The 16,381-nt window shown below is 39.1% G+C and overlaps 1 long non-coding RNA gene across 1 annotated transcript in view; it reads left to right on the top strand.

Annotated features, from left to right (window-relative positions):
• Positions 1–4,713: 4,713 nt before the first annotated feature.
• The window catches only part of LOC134299961 (uncharacterized), a 44,182-nt gene continuing 32,514 nt past the window's right edge, over positions 4,714–16,381 (top strand). Inside the window, exon 1 of the long non-coding RNA XR_010007214.1 lies at positions 4,714–4,890. This is a non-coding gene — a long non-coding RNA (uncharacterized LOC134299961). The remainder of the gene's footprint in view (positions 4,891–16,381) is intronic.

Below are 16,381 nucleotides of genomic sequence, written 5' to 3'. Positions count from 1 at the left end.
TGATAAATGCTGCTTCATCAGAAGAATGTGAAAATATTGTCTGTCGCCATGAAAATAAATTTAGTTCCAGCTCACTTCTTGTTCTCTGATACACATATGTATGATACATGTGTTCACATACAATATCAATATCTTTTCAAACAGCATAATGAGCCACACACTAGACTTGAGATGACTTCACAAAGGGCTCGTTCACACTGGCAACATCTCCTGACTCACCTTGAACGGAAGGCTGTGTGCCTTCACAACACATAACTCCTTCCAGTGAATATCCCCTATTTACACTGCTATATAATGCAGTTCCATAAATGCAGTTTCAATGCAGTTTAAGTGCATTGAATTGCATTATATGACTCTACACTGCCATATAAGGCAGTTCAGTGGAATTAAGTGTTTGGTATAATGTGAATTTGCTTTGTTTAGGGAAAATTTGGGTGATACTGCTGTTTGCTGGATACTCAAGAGACAGAGAGAAAGAATACGCATGTGTAAGAAAATAGAGATATAGGGAAAATGTGAGAGAAAGAGATTAAAAAACAATTGACTTGCCCAGGGTTTGGGTGTTCTATACATTAACTGCGACATTGCCAAACTGCCAGGCAGACAACAGATGAATCTAAGAATGGCATTGATTCTGGATTCATTAAATTGTAATAAGAGACAGTGCTGCTCTTCAGAATAGCATTTGATCCAGTCGATATACATTTAATCATTACTGGGCAGTAGGCACTCATTTCTATTATATCTCGAATCCATTTATGCCTCCTTTATTCTGGCAATCAGTTTGCTTTTCTTTTTCTCTACTTATATAACTTCATTTTCCCAACAGATGCTAACCATGCAGTGTTATATGTTTTATGTTAGATCTCAGAAATTGCTGGCCTACATTTCTCAATAGGAGAAGGAGATGGAAGATTTTTTTCCCCACATCCTGTTCCTGTCTTCCTGCATATTGACTACATTGGGGTTTTTTGTTAAGTTTTTTTTTGTGTGTTTTACTGCTTTGGTTGGGTCAAGTTTCCAACCAATGTCTAACCTGGTCGCACTAATGCCACATTCACATCTTGCAAATATTAAAAGGGCTTGGAACTGATCATGATTATCAAGAAGAAAAAGTACTCTCCATGTTTGATCTCAAAATATATTGTTACTGATTTATATTTCCTCTAAATATGACTGTGACATTCCAGAATGCAACTGTGACATCCTAGGACTAGTTAAAATTCAAATTAAGGTTCACTTTTCATCTACCACCAAAATTGACACTGATTCCCAGGGGAGACAAATTCCTTCAAAAGAAGGATTAGCTGCAATGGCTAATCGAGTGAGAAGGCTAATTCAGTCTTTGTGGTGAATATGTAGAAAAATAGTAGGCTTTAGGTAGGACATAAATCTTCACAAATTTCATGTTTGCATGGTAGAATAAAGGATTTCATTTTTTTCTCCATTTTAGGTTAAATTACAGGATATTCTGCATATTATTTTCAATGAACTTTCACATTTTAGCATTTCTTTTTGGTGAAAATACACTTTTTTGCACAATGCCCACTATTTTGGACAGAAAGCAATAAATTTTTGGCACAAAATCATGGCATTTTTATGCATTTTTGGAAGTTATTTTTTTCACACAAAGATTCCACACGTATGTTGCCCATTCCCATACTGATATGTCCAAACACGCTATTTCAATTCGGTTGACAATATTTGTGATTATTCCTTCCATCCACTCTATTAGAGAAGATACACTAGAGATTTATCATTTTTTTCTACGTAAAATAAATATTAACTACTTGCTATTTATAGCCTTCTAGTATTCATTTTATTATTATAAATAACCCACTTCCTCAGGCAGATCAACTGGTTAAAAGTCTAGAATGGGAGCTGTTTATTAGAGTACGATTTTCTGGGACATCTGAAAAACTCTCTTGAGAGTCATGAAGAAGATATCTAACAGAGGGTCCACCCATACTGTAGTATTAATGCAGTTTTACAATACTTTAACTTTCATAGCTCAATGCTAAGGAATCATGAATATCTATATATATAAAAGGATTTTAAAAAATTCGGCCTAGGACAAAACAACAAAACTACACATCCCAGAAACACTAAACTTGGCAACACAACCCCTCATCCATGCCTCTACGTTCATACAACAAAAAGAAAAGAAAAATAAAGTCCTAATTAGAGGGTGAAGAATAATTGTTTTTATCCAATTACTGCCAGTTAGAAGGCTAAGCTCTGCCCACTTGGTCTCCTAGCAACCTACTCAGCCCAGGGCACAGGCACAGTTAGGCCTCAGGCCTCTTCCACACTGCCTATAAAATACAGATTATCTGATTTTAACTGGATTATATGGCAGTGTAGACTCAAGGCCCTTCCACACAGCTATATTACCCATTTATAATCTTATATTATCTGCTTTGAACTGAATTATCTTGAGTCCACACTGCCAGATAATTCACTTCAGTGTGCATTTTATACAGCTGTGTAGGAGGGGCCTTATATAATCCAGTTCTAAGCAGATAATATAAGATTATAAATATACAGTAGAGTCTCACTTATCCAACATAAACAGGCCGGCAGAACGTTGGATTTGACAGAAAAAGTAGTTCAATGCTCAATAATGCTATGTTGTAATTACTGTATTTACAAATTTAGAACCAAAATATCACAATGAATTTAAAACATCGACTACAAAAACATTGACTACTAAAAGGCAGACTGCGTTGGATAATCCAGAACACTGGATAAGCGAATATTGAATAAGTGAGATTCTACTGTAATATGAAATAATTACTGAGGTAATCCAGTCCAACCCAATTCTGCCATGGAGGACACAATCCAAGCACGCCCAGCAGATGGCCACCCAGCCTCTCAATAATAATAACAATAATAATAATAATAATAATAATAATAATAATAATAATAATAATAATATCATACAATCATAAGTTTAGGAGACACCCCTAAGGATCATCCAGTTCAACTTCCTTCTACCATGCAGGATGACACAAACCACACACTCCTCACAGATGGCCATCCAAGATCTGCACAGTAATAATACAAATTGAATCATAGAATCAGACACTTAGGAGAGACCCCTAAAGGCCATCCAGTCCAACCCAACTCTGCCATTGGATGATACAATCCAAGCACTCCCAACAGATGGCCAGCCAGCCTCTCAATAATAATAATAATAATAATAATAATAATAAGAAGAAGAAGAAGAAGAAGAAGAAGAAGAAGAAGAATATCATACAATGCTATAGTTAGCAGATACCCCTAAGGCTCATCCAGTTCAACTTCCTTATATCATGCAGGAGGACACAATACAACCACTCCTGACAGATGGCCATCCAATATCTGCACAATAATAATACACATCGAATCATAGCAGTTAAGAGACACCCCTAAAGGCCATCCAGTCCAACCCAATACTACCATGCAGGAGGACACAATCCAAGCACTCCTGACAGATGGCCATCCAGCCTCTACATAATAATGATGATGAAGATGATGATGATGATGATGATGATGATGATGATAGAAGCATAGAATCCAAGAGTTTGGAGAGACCCCTAAGGGCCATCCAGCCCAACCCTTTCTACTATGCAGCAGGACACAATCCAAGCATTTACAACACATGGACAACGTATAAATACTATACAATACTACACAGGGACATAGACCCCCTCTACCCTCACCACTTTCACAGTACACAAACAACCAAATGCATACTAAACATAAAGACAACCATACAACAGACATTCAATACCACCACTACCTCAACAAGTTCTCACCGACACCACCAGGCAACGCCACATCAACGCGTGGCTGGGCACAGCTACCCTGTTTCCCCAAAAATAAGACAGGGTCTTATATTAATTTTTGCTCCCAAAGATGCACTAGGTCTTATTTTCAGGGGATGTCTTATTTTTCCATGAAGAAGAGCTCACATTTATTGTTGAACAACCAAATGAACATTTATTATATACTGTAAAGTAGTTGTCATCACAAACCAGCATAACCAGACAAACTGTGAATCCTATCAAGAATTTCTTGTTACTACCATTATTTACATGTACAACAATCTATGGTACCTCTTGCAGTTTAGGTTTCACAAGGTTTCCACAATGATTTCTCTCTATTCTAGTTTCAATGTAATCATAAATGATGAATAATATAATATACTATAATAATAATATGATAATATAATAATATAATGACATACAATATATTAATGAGATAATATAATAATAGGATATAATAATAACAGAATATGATAATAATATGGTATTAATAGCATAATATAATAATGGGATATAATAACAGAATAGCATAATAATATAATAATATAATAATAGAATAGAATAGAATGATATACAATATATTAATAGAATAATATAAAATGGAATATAATAATAATAACAGAATAGCATAATAATATAATAATAATACGATAATAGAATAGAATAATAGTATAGAATATAATGATATAAATATATTAATAGGAGAATATAATAATGGGATATAACAGAATATGATGATAATAATATGGTAATAGAATAATAGTATAAAATAATAAGTTTCATGGCATAGGATAGGAATAAGAATGAGAAGAGAATCCCAATGCATCCTGTACCTTTAAGAAGGAGAAAGGGTGTTCAAGCCCTCTTCCTTCCCTCCCACCCTCCCTTGCCCTGGCACCAGGAGCCAATCCGAAGCCTTGGGGGCAAAGGGAGCATGGCTAGGATGGAGCCTTGTCTCTGAAGGAGGAAACAGCAGCGCAGCAGCAGTGACGGAAGGTTCTTCAAGCGGCGGCTGGGGGACAGGCAAGGCAAGGCCAGCCAGGGAGGCATAGAAAGCAAGCAGTTTCTCTCCCTCCCTCCGGTGTGTATGAGTGCTGGTTCTGCCCTGCAGCCATGCTTCACAATGGAACTCTACTGCAGCCTTAGTTGCTAGGTCTTACTTTCAGGGGAGGCCTTATATTTGGCAATCCCCCAAACCCCTACTAGGTCTTATTTTTTGGAGAGGTCTTATTTTAGGGGAAACACGGTAGTAGTTTTATAAGATCTTTAGCTCTCTCTGCCAAAGAGTGCTGATGCCTCAACAAACTACTGCACACAGAATCCCATAGCATTGAGCGATGACAGTTAGAGAGGTGTCAAACTGCATTTATTTGACAGTGTGGGTGCACCCAAAGAGAGGAAAGATGACAGTTATTCCAGCTAAAGTGAACAGGCAACCTTGCAAATGTAGAACACCTCTGTGGGCAATAGCTGTGTAGTAATGACTCTGATGTCTTGTAAAAATGCTTGCTACTTGCCTTTGCTTATGCTCTATCAGTTAAACTTTCTGTAAGTGTATATACATGTCAATACATTTGCTTTGGCTAAACCTAATCAAATGTTCATACTGTACTTTGTTCGTCTTTGGAAATGGGGATCGAGGGACTAGGAGGACATTTCAGGCAGGGAATGTAAAAGCTCAGCTTTTGACTTCATTGAACTCCCATGCCCCCACTACACTTCCTTTGCGAATACTGCTACACTGTGTCCAGATTGTGTCACAGTGTAGCAGTGTTCACAAGGGAAGTGTAGTGAAATAATGGAATAAACAAATAAATCAAAACCTGCATTGGCAGCCTTTAATTCTGGGTCCTATCAATAGGCTTTCTGGTTTCTTATGAAAAATATTATTTCTCAACGTTAAAATCAGCCAGCCATCTTGCATCTCTGTATTTGAAAGTCACTGCTTTGCTTCTATTACATCATGGTAGGCAAGCACTGGAGTATAGGAGGTTTGAGACCTTGGTGGTGGGTAAGTGGGTGGAATTCTTGCTATGTTTTGAGCTTCAGTAAGTTGCCTTAAACCCAGAAAAGCACTTTCCATGATAGTAGGGATTGATATACAAAAGTTCCATTCAGGAAATTAGATACATAGATATGTGATAAATACAGACATCTTTATGACAGAAAAATATCACTTTTTGAATGTTTCCTGTTTAAAAAGGGTTTATCCTGAAACAAAAATGGATCAGACCCACCCACCCCTAATGTGCCCCAATTATCAACTGACTGTGATGGTTTAGTTTATTACTTTATGGGCAACATGAGATACAAAGAGTCAGAAAAGGAGGCAGACAATCTCCTGACTATGAGCATTTATTAAGCAACAGGCAGCCACAGTCTCTGTATTTATACAAAGAAGATTGGCAGGAAAAGTTAAAAAAAAATCTCAGGCACGTTCAATACTGATTTTCTGCACTGCATCAAAAAGGTAGCTATTCAGTCAATGCTGGGTTAATACACTAGGGAGTCATAGATTTCTAAACAAACAAATAATAACAGGCACTAATATCCAATTAAGAGGAATAGTGTTCTTGTTGCAGTTCTGGAAATAGTCCACAGTCCTATTGTACAATGTACAGTAGCGAGGGAACACTGTACATTGAGTTTTGCCACCTTATGGGATCCATCTAGGCTTTCACTGAACCAACCATTTCCACTCCTGTTCTTGTTCCCATGGAGTCCTCCAGCCAATATCAATGTCTTGCTAAAGGCAGTATATGATGTATTTAATTATGTATTGTATATCACTATAAAGCACTCCAGGTGTAAAATGGTCCTATGTAACACGAAAAATAGTAAGGTTGCTTGCAACGTGGAATGTTTTTTTTCTCAAATAGGAGTCCAGTGCCTTTGAATAACACCTTTGCTTCTAACACTATTGTTTCATCTCTTGCAGTCCCTCCCTGGTTTTGGTTCCCATCTGAGAGAAAATGTTGTGGAAATGAATTTAGAATGCTTTAGATGGGAAATGGAGTGTGGTATGGAGATGAAATTTCTGGCAGAGCCAGAAACTATCTGTGAACAAGACATAAGCAATCATGCATAAAATGTCTGAAAGCACCGAGAAAATAGGCCAACGAGATGAGTGGTAACAAGGTGAGCAGTGTATGAAATTAGGAATAGTGGGGAGCATCACTGGAGATGACAAACTGAATGAAGGAAGCACATTTGCTGCAAATGTGTGAGCAAGCTTAATTTACTCTACTCTGTTGAACCCTTGAGGAAAGATCATGGAAGCTATCCAACCAAAACCAAAGTTTGTCATTATAGACTGAGGGTATGTTATTGGAAGAGGAGTATTATTGGAAGAGGAGAATTACAGCTGCTTCCATATTCCATCTGCACAGTTCATAAAGTTCCCTTCTGCAGAAAATCTCTGTCGTGCTGGATAACATCCAAAAATGGGATGACATTTTTAAATTGGCATTAGTACTAGGTCTACAGCTGACTTGACTGTGTTGTTCATGGATAAGAATATGATAGGTTGAGTGTGGTTTTTTTTAACATGGTTTTGAACATGTTCAAAGAATATGTTTGTAGAATGAATATATAATACCAACCAGAATGTCTCATGAAAAAGAAAGTGCATGCTTATTTGAAGCTATAAACACATGAAAGCTACAGGTTTTTCTAATTCCATTTGACATACAGGTCCACTGTCATGGTTTAAATAGATGGGCAAATACATATATTTAGCTTTTGTCCCATTTTCCATTTCCTTAACTGCAATTGTCTCAGCTTGCATTCACACCCATTTAGTAGTGGGTGAAATATGTCCAAAAATGTCACCATGAAAATTAACACATATTTGCTTTTTTTTTTTAAAGGCATGCTTTCTCTGTGCCTTTTCTACTGTTCATACTTTTAGGCAAGCATTTTCCCTTTATGTAATGTATGTTTATGTAGACTTTCCTCCATAACTGACAGACTAACTGAGTCTCGAAGGTACTACAAGATCCATTTGCAATGCATACTGATTTAGACAGAGTTATGTTTTGAATGCATTTATGTGGATATTTTTCTTGGTAGTGTGCATTTCTCAGTTACAAATCTTAGTGTAAATTATGAAAATGGCGGGTGCTGGCTTACAATACATTCTAGTATACTTATAAGTTTGGCAGATCCATATTTTTAAAGAAAAAATAGATCTTTTAATATTTTTCTGTGTTTCTAAGACAGTCATAACATGTTGGTCATTAGGTGAATATGCCCTTATCTGAATAGGGCATATTCACCTAATTATGGGTTACAGTACTACCATGTGGAGAGAGATAAAAATTATCTTAGGGTAGCTAGAAGCCCTTCCAGACCACCTCATAATATGAGACAAAGGAGTGGGGCAAAAATCGCAGTATCTGAAAGCAAGTCCAAACATGGATCTGTCAGTCCCACCAAATAGTCCCCTGGCATCCTGAAAGGATAGCTTTTAGAAATCTGCAAAATAGATGTGAGACATCGGCCGTATGTTTTCTTTTCATTTTTTATTTAGTATCTGAGATGTTCTGGACCTCATAAGTGCTGATGAGGATATATAAATGTGCACACAAGCAGATTTCTTGTCTCTATCTCTCCTAACTCTCCTGCTGCCCTTCCATTTGCCCTCTTGAACCCTGCTTCCCTTTGGGGTCAACTTGTCTGCCATGTTGGTGCCCACAAATTCAAGCTCTGTTGAATTTCATAAATATGAGAACAAATTTATGGTTGCAGAGAATTTTCATGGGAATTGCTTCCATGTGTGCTTCCATTTAGCCACCTGTGTGTCCATGGTTCCATCAGCACTTCACAATGAAGTCCCATGTTTTTCTTGAATGCAGAGATATATAGAGATGCGAATATGAACGTTTTTTTGGCCAATTTCTGATTTTAAGCACATCTTTTTAACCTGTGTTTTGCAGCCAATGATGCAATTCAGCACAAATTTTCAGCGTCATCTAGCTACCCCCACCCTTTCTATCCTGTTTTCTCTCAGATTTTAATGCCTGTGTAGAAGGACCCTAGGTTAAGTGTCTGATACACAGTGGGCTAAATCCAGTTTCGCTCACATGAGATCAATTCAATTGATATGTTTTATTAAATCAACAACTATGTTATTGATTACATAGGTTTATTCTAGTGGTGTTCATGAATGGATTTAGCCACTGAGTTTGTTGCAAACTCACAGTCTGTGGAATTCCACTGATTCTGGAAGAAAGGGATTGGGCAATAATTTTTTTGAATTCTCCTTGAGATCTCCAGCTCTATCTCTCACATTACATGGAGAGCTGGAGACAGTGGCTGTCTCTTTAATGAAGAGAGAGTTACAGAAGGTGCTGCCCCTTACCTGGTAGCGTGGTTGTTACCTAGTTGAAATGCACTCTTCTATCCTTCTTTGGAAAATTTTAAACAGTGACTGGATGGGTTGTTGTATGTCTTTCGGGCTGTGTGGCCATGTTCCAGAAGTATTCTCTCCTGGATGGTCATCTGTTGGGAGTGCATTGATTATGTATTCCTACATGGTGGAGGGTTGGATTGAATGAGCATTCCAACCCTCCAGTTCTATGATTCTGTGTTAGGAAAGGTGGTCACAGAGAGGTCAGTGTAGGGAAGGCATCAGACACAATCACAATTTCTTAGCATACATTCAGCGTCATTAATTAAACCCATGATTATTGAGCTAGAATGTTCCTTTCCCCCCACAAAGTCTATAATACAATCTAGAGACTATTTATCTGGCTTATAGAAAGTTTCCTATGATTTCTAGGAAGAAGTCCTTTTCTATTTTATGTTTGAATTACCTCTCTCCCTTCCTCTTTCTTATTTAATTGAACCAAAAAAGCAATGCAGTGATCATAAACCAAGCAAATGTGCAGCTGGAAGACTTTAAAAGTGATTTGGAAGCAAAACTCCCACATTAAATTAGAGGGCAAAATTTAGTTTGGAAGCTCTTTGCATAGCAGAAATTGCTACAGATACAACCAACACAGTATTTTCTGGGGATTATAATGCCACTAGGAAATCTAGCTTTAGGCTCATATTTGGCATATGATGCCCACATCACGAAGGAATTTAATTATCGCTGTCTTCCAATCTATTTGGCTCAGCTGAATTTAAATCACATAAAGGGGAAACTACTAGTCATAATGTTTTCAATGTTTACATCATTTAAATATTTTTTGCATTCTAATTATCTATTTTAGGACAACACATTTACTAAGAATGTTTACAAGCCGCATTATAGCTGGTGTGGGTGCTCCAATTCTAAGCTACTATCTCACTTATTTCAGCGACATGATCCATAATTAGGGTTGCCAAATTGAAAGCTAGATATTTATTTATTTATTTAATTTATATACCGCTCTTCTCCCCAAGGGGGATCCAGAGCGGTCTTACACAATGGCAGAATTAAATGCCACATATAATACAACATGTAGTAAAACCAAACATAAAACACAATTAAAAGCTGGTATCCAAATCAAATTAAAACAATCAAAACCATGTGACCTTTACAACAGGGGCAGTTTCAAACCAAAGTCAGAGCCAGTCCATGTTGGACTTAATATTAATTCACAGAATCCATCAGGTCATATCAACTCATATCTTAAAGGTAAAGGTTTCCCCTGATGTTAAGTCCAATCATGTCCGACTCTGGGGGGTTGGTGCTCATCTCCATTTCTAAGCTGAAGAGCTGGCGTTGTCCATAGACACCTCCAAGGTCATATGGCCAGCATGACTGCATGGAGCACTGTTACCTTCCCATTGGAGCAGTACCTATTGATCTACTCACATTTGCATGTTTTTGAACTGCTAGGTCAGCAGAAGCTGGAGCTAACAGCAGGTGCTCACTCTGCTCCCCGGATTTGAACCTACAACCTTTTGGTCTGCAAGTTCAGCAGCTCAGTGCTTTAACACACTGCACCACCGGGAGCTCCTAACTCATGACTTAGGATGGGCCAAAAACTTGGTCCCACAGCCAGGTCTTCAGCTGCTTCCTAAAAGACATGAGTGCATGCAGATTGCTCTGCACCTTGAATAATTATGCATATACCTTTAAAAATACCTTCAGTGTTCATGTAGAAAAGAAAATATCAGCAGATATTGCTTGTTGACAATGTAGTTTGGGAAGGTGAGAGGCCCTATGCCAGAGAATTAAAAAAGCCCTGCCCTAAACTACATTTCTCAGAAATTCTGCCTAGCATAAAAAAGTCCCAACTAGGATAGGGAAGAGATTTCCAATACATTTTTGAATTTGCAAATAATAATAATAATAATAATAATAATAATAATAATAATAATAATAATAATGCTTTGTTTGTACCCCGCCCCCTCTTCCCTCGGAGACTCGGGGCAGCTTATAACAAGGAAAAACAATATACATCATATCAATCACACTTACAATCCAAAAAGTATAATCAAAACAAACAGATCAAAAGGACAAATTACAATACATAGAGAAAATAATCTCAATAAAGCATATAAATTATACTTATAGAGGAGGACTGAGTGATACTGCAATGCAAGTAAGTAAATCAGTGCTGAGCTTCGAAGAAATCTCTAAATTGAAGTTATATTGGTTAATATGAGAGACAATCAATAAAATGGCTGTTGTGGCTTTTTAAAAAGATTTTTTGTCAAAACCTTTAAAAATTCCCAAAAATCGGTTGATGTATGAATATTGGGTCACCTTGGTGGATGACCTCCGCAGAGAGCTAGACAGGAGGAGTGTGTCCCTGTTGGTTCTCCTGGATATCTCAGCGGCTTTCGATATCATCGGCCTTGATATCCCTCTGGGACAGCTTGCAGGAATTGGTTTTGGGGGCATTGCCTTGCAGTGGCTCCACTCTTTCCTGGAGGATTGTATCCAGTTAGTGAAGCTGGGTGACGCCTGCTTGAACCCCTGGCCTTTGATCAGTGGGGTTCCGCAAGGCTCCGTTCTATCCCCCATGCTTTTTAACATCTACTTGAAAGCACTAGGTGAGTTCATCCAGAGTTTTGGAGTTCAGTGCGATCTCTATGCGGATGATATCCAACTTTAGTACTCCTTTCCACCAAACTTCAAGGAAGCCTCCTAGACCATAAACCGGTGCCTGACAGATGTGATGGACTGGATGAGGGCTAACAAATTGAAGCTCAATCCAGACAAGACAGAGATCCTCCTGGTCAGCCATGGCACCATTCGGGATATTGGGTGGCAACCTGTGCTTGATGAAGTTACACTCCTCCTGAGGTCACAAGTCCGTAGCTTGGAGGTCCACCTGGATTCATTGCTGATGCTTGATGCTCAGATGTCAGTAGTGGCCAGGAGGGCTTTTGCACAATTAAAATTTGTGCACCAGCTGCGACCATATATTGAGAAGTCTGACTTGGCCACGGTGGTCCATGCCCTAGTCACATCCATACTGGATTACTGCAGTGCTCTCTACGTGGGGCTGCTCTTGAAGACAGCCCAGAAACTTCAGCTGGTTCAGAGATCTGCAGCCAGGTTCCTAACTGGAGTTAATTACAGGGAGCATGCACCACCTCTGCTAAAGCAGCTCCACTGGCTGCCAATAAAATGCTGGTCCCAATTCAAGGGGCAGGTGATGACCTATAAAGCCCTATATGGCTCGGGACCAGCCTATCTCTGTGATCGCATCTCCCCCTATGAACCGGTGCGTGCTCTAAGTGTTGTGATACAGCCGCCTCTTAAAGAGCCACACACACAATAAAAGTTCTTAAATGTTTATTAAATGATGTTTTAAACTCAAAAAAACACTTAACTCCAGTGTTTCTTTTAAAAGGTAAAAGTCTTAGTTCAAAAGAAGTCAAAAAGCAAGAACAAAAGGATAATCCGGATTATCTGGTTTGATAATCTGCATCAAACATAACACAAATGCCTCCAAAGCTGACACCATGTAATGCTGTGGTTCAAAGGGTTAGAGAGGAGCTCCCAAAAGGCAGCAAACAAAAGTGTAGTCGAAAACCAGGCCGAGGTTCAGAGACCAAAGGAGAAAACTAGAGACACCAAGCCAGGAGCAAACACAGACGTAGTCAGGAAACGGACCGGGTTCAGTAGCCAGAAACGCCGAAGTAGAAACGCCAAAACAGGGGCGCCAAAGCAGGGATGCCGAGGCAAGCACCAAGCTGGAAATGCTGAAGCAGGCTCACTGAAGCGAACGCCAAACTGGAATTGCCAGAGCAGGAACGCCAATGCAAACGCCAAACTGGAAACGCCAGAGCAGGAACGCTGAAGCCAACGCCAAGCTGGAAACACTGGAGCAGATACGCCAATGCAAACGCCAAACTGGAAACACCGGAGTAGGAACGCCAAAGCGAAATGCCAAACTGGAAATGCCAAACTGGAAACGTTGTTGTCAGGAGCCGAACAGGAGTCAGAAGCCAGGAACACCGAAGCAGGATTCAATCCGGATAATCAGGAAGCTGTACAGCCAGGACCCAAGGAGAACAGGCAGCGACAAAGCAATATCCCCAAAACAACACCTTGCCTTCTGCAAGGCAATAGCTCTTGAAACTCCACTTTTAACTTACTCATCGGAGTCCGATGCTGATGAGGCCTCCACCCTGTCCTCATCATCCACAGCTGATCTTGATCTCATTTGTGGGCCTCGCCTTTCATCCCTCCAGTCACTCCATTTTCGTTCAAGACTTAGATCTCCCCATGTCCCAGAAGTATGAGAGGCTTGCCAATCCCCTGATGCAGCTCCATGAGCTGGCTCATCATCCACATTTACTTGAGTCCAATCAACATTCTCCATCTCACTCCCAGAACCATCATTCCCAGAGAACCCCTCAAATGTCTCCTCATCCGTGGGAGCAGTGAGTATATCCCAGATCTTTTTCCTTTCTCTTTCCTCATCCAACTCCTGCTCTCGAGTAGACCTTTTAGTTCCTCTACTCTCTGTGAAACCATCATCCTCCAGCATGGACTCCTCATCACTAGAAAACCCATAAAACATCTCATCCTCTGAAGGAGCCATAAGTATTTCCCGGACCCGCTTTACTTGTTGTTCTTCATCAAGCACCTGCTCTCTATTAGCCCTTTTTCTCCTTCCAGCTGTTTCACCCATAGAACCATTAATGCCCCTTGGCCCAACTACAACACTAAGATCTTCCGGGGAGACCCTCCTCTCACTCCCGCCACTGTCACAAGCACGGTTGGCGAGGACGAGGGAGAGGGCCTTCTCGGTGGTGGCTCCCCAGCTCTGGAATGCCCTTCACAGAGAGATCAGATAAGCCCCCACTGTATCCTTGTTTTGTAAAGATCTGAAAACCTGGTGGTTTCAACAGATCTTTGAGTAGACCTCCCTTAGGCCTCCCAGCTATGCTTTCGCTTAGCACTTTACCCACTTCCTTGCCTACTTTGTATTGTAGCACCTGACATGTCTAGCACCTTATAGTTGGCCACTCCAATGCTGAATTCTGGTCACTCTACTTGGGTTTATTGATGGAGTTTTTGTCATTAGGTTTTGAATCTTTGTTAACTGATTATATGTCCATGTGGTATTACGTCCTAATTGCTGTACGTTTTAAACTTGTATGTTTTCTGTTGTATTGGAAACCGCCCTGAGTCCCTTGAGGAGATAGGACGGTATATAAATAAAGTCTATTATTATTATTATTATTATTATTATTATTATTATTATTATTATTATTACTAGCTGTGCCCGGCCACGCGTTGCTGTGGCGAAGTATGTGGCCCCTTCTACACAGCTGTATACACACTGAAGTGGATTATATGGCAGTGTGGAGTCAAGATAATCCAGTTCAAAGCAGATAATATAAGATTATAAATGGGTTATATAGCTGTGTGGAAGGGCCTTGAGTCTACACTGCCATATAATCCAGTGCAAATTAGATAATCTGTGGAAGAGGCCGTGGCTTAAGTCTGCCTGTCCCCTGGGCTGAGTTGGTTGCTAGGAGACCAAGTGGGCAGAGATTAGTCCTCTAACTGGCAGCAATTGGATAAAAACAATTATTCCTTTCCCTGTAATTAGGACTTTATTTTTCTTTTCTTTTTGTTGTATCAACCTAGAGGCGTGGATGATGGGTTGTGTTGTCAAATTTCGAGGTTGGGGGGCCTGTAGTTTTGTTGTTTTGTTGGTCGCCGTGATGCCATCACTCATTTATATATATAGATTATTATTATCTGAGAATGAGTGAAATGTTCTGCAACTTGATGGGCTAGCAGTGGTAATTGTGTTCTATAACTTCAAGCTGATAGCTCTAACAATGAGGGAGAAAGGTACCCCTGAATCTTCCCCATTGGCACAATTAATTACTTAATGAAAAGTAATGAAAAAATAGTTAACTCATTATAGTTATGATACAGACCCCATCAAATTTCAGAACATTTTAGAAACAATTTTCCTACCCCCTAATTTCATAATGAGTATTGAAACATTTTCTTCATTGATCGCACAGGCCTATCTGTATGCTGTTTTTTGTATTCATGTGGTCCTCCCAGACAATTTATAAGAATAAAAACACAATCAAAATCAATGTAAAATCAAATGACAATGAATTTAAAAATGATTACCAACAGCAACAAAACTATAAACTCCAAATCATATATCTAATACTAAATTAATATTTTGTTGGGAGGGAGGTGTAGAATATTCCCCCCCCCTAAAAAAAAACTCATCTAATTCTTGATGAAAGAGCATTTCAATACAATTTGTTTTGAAAAATAAACAAACCAATTGAATAATAGAGAGAAAACTGGGTTCTCACTTGTCTTATTTTTTTAAATAAAAGTTTCTGCAATTTGAGCCTCTGCACAAAACTAATAACTTTCCGCTTTGTGAACCAAATCTCTTCTCTCAGTCTGAATCTGTGTTTCTTGCACACACACGTGCGTGCGCGCACGCACACACACACACACACACACACAAATGGAGAGAGAGCACAAAAGAAGCTCCTTTCTGAATAAGATGGGGAAAAATCCATTGAATGCTTCTACTTTTTCAAAAGGATGCAGCAAATGAAGTTTTCACAGAAACTGTTCATATAATTCATCATAAAATGATCTCATATTCTAAGTAAGAATACACCAAAAAAAGATTTTTTTTCACATATGAGAATGGGAAACATAAAGATATCTCTGTTACAAATTCCACTCCCAACAAAATATTATGGATATTTTCAGGGTTCTTGTTCTCCATCTGTTATGAAGTCTGAGTGTTACATATACAATGGAGACGGGTCTGAATAAATAATTCCTGGACTTTATGTAAATAATAACAAGGGGCCAAAAAAAGAACTTGCTTCTTTATTCAGAGCAAGAAGAGTGGCCATCCAGCTGCAACCTAAGGCAAGTGCATAACCTGTTAGGCCCACATAAGGGAACAGGTCAGTTGCATGATGAATTTGCTCCCTATTTCTGCCTGAACTTTCAAGGAACTGCACAGAATGGATCCAGTACCATGGAGAGCTCTTTTAAATTGCAAATTTAAGGCTAGAATGAATTTAATGTTGTATTAATGCTAGTGCCAAATAGAGACACGTTTTAACATTGTCATTACAGCTCAGGACAGAATGAGGACACAATAGCTTTG

The sequence above is a fragment of the Anolis carolinensis genome, chromosome 1 (genome assembly GCF_035594765.1).
Source record: "Anolis carolinensis isolate JA03-04 chromosome 1, rAnoCar3.1.pri, whole genome shotgun sequence".
NCBI classification, from domain to species: Eukaryota; Metazoa; Chordata; class Lepidosauria; order Squamata; family Dactyloidae; genus Anolis; species Anolis carolinensis.
Note: the sequence above shows the minus strand (reverse complement) of the source record. Positions and strands in the feature narration are given on the sequence as shown.